General features: G+C 46.8%; 1 protein-coding gene across 1 annotated transcript in view; it reads left to right on the top strand.

The window, feature by feature from the left end:
- Positions 1-1,430, top strand: part of PIGZ (phosphatidylinositol glycan anchor biosynthesis, class Z) — a 28,375-nt gene continuing 26,945 nt past the window's right edge. Inside the window, exon 1 of the mRNA XM_014545301.1 lies at positions 1-22. The gene's annotated coding sequence lies outside the window, so the exon portion shown is untranslated. The remainder of the gene's footprint in view (positions 23-1,430) is intronic.

Here is a 1,430-nt window from a genome sequence, read left to right as displayed (position 1 = left end):
TGGAGCCCCACCCGGCATTCAGGTGAGTCACTCCTTCCTACCTCTCAAAGCCACCAGTCAGCTCTGTTAATGATCTGAGATCTTCCTGTTTCTCAACCTCTTTCACAACGATGGGGGCCCAAGGCCAGCACCCTCCTGAGGGAGTGAGGGAACGGGAGAGGTCAGGGTCACCTGGCACGGTGTGTCCTTTGAGTTTCTTGGGAAATGGCTTCCTGGGCTCAGCAGGAAAATTGTACTCCTGTGAAGTGAGAGACCTCTGCTTCTACAAAGCAAATTCCTGTGATCACCAGTCTACTCTTCTCTGTGGCTCTGTCCTTAACTCTGATGCTGTCTTTCGAGCTCTCTCTGCCCAGCTTGGATGGGCCTTGACTCGGTGTCTCCGGCAGCAAGTGCAGCTGACTAGCGGTGTACCCCAGCAGGCTCGGGCCCTCCGTGCTGTAGCACAGCCCCGGCTGCAGCTGCCGAGCCCCTGGAAACGGTCAGAGACAAAGCTAAAGGTAACCAGCACAGGCAGGCAGCACTGAGAAATTTAGGGAGAGTCATGTGAAACTGCCAATAATATGCTGGTTTTGACCTACACACACACACACACACACATAAAAAAGCACCCTTATATGTTTCAAACACAAAAGCTGCCTTTGAGACCAAAATACATAGTCACAGAAGCAAATCCGTGGTGCCACCCAGTGGCCAGAGCAAGTAAGCAGAGCTTGTTTCATAATAACAGCCCCAATTTCCAACCGGTGCGTCCCAAGAATTTTTAAAATACGCAATACCTGACTGTTTAGTCAGGGTCACTGACCTCTTTTCCCTTAGGTTGTCAAATTAAAAAATGACAACAGCCAAAACAATAGCTGTCTGGTGTGAATGAATCAAAATTATACTTTTTTTTGTCAGATCAGAAAAAAATATTATGTATTTTTTGGTGTGCCACAGAATTTTAGCAAATTAGTTTATGTGCGCCATGAGGTGAAAACAATTGAAACGCTGACATTTTGGTATCTTTCATCTGACCATCCATATAAAATGTTCCCATTCACACATTACCCAAAATCGCGGTTAATGATTAAAACAACAACAAAAAAGTCTGTCCTTATGGCTAGTGGCACTTTGAGTCTTTTATATCAGGATATTGCAGTATGGCCAGAGGATTTTATGGGGCTGGAGGCAACTGGGATAGTCTCCCAATTGACCACAGCTAAATAAATAAAGCATAAGAAACTGAAAATAAAGGTAGAAAGTCACTGCATTGAGCATCTGCCCCCTGGTGGTCAGTGTGTGTCATAGTGGCCAGTCATATCCACTCAATCTGCTGTTAGGGTCAATTTGCATATTACCCTTTTATTATATAGGCGTGCCTGGCCAGCCTGGGTGAGGGGCTGATGGCTGTTTGCAGGCTGGCCACAGCCGCTTCAGGGTAGGGGTTCCGC

This window comes from Myotis brandtii, unplaced genomic scaffold (assembly GCF_000412655.1).
Source record: "Myotis brandtii unplaced genomic scaffold, ASM41265v1 scaffold4, whole genome shotgun sequence".
Classification (NCBI taxonomy): Eukaryota; Metazoa; Chordata; class Mammalia; order Chiroptera; family Vespertilionidae; genus Myotis; species Myotis brandtii.
Note: the sequence above shows the minus strand (reverse complement) of the source record. Positions and strands in the feature narration are given on the sequence as shown.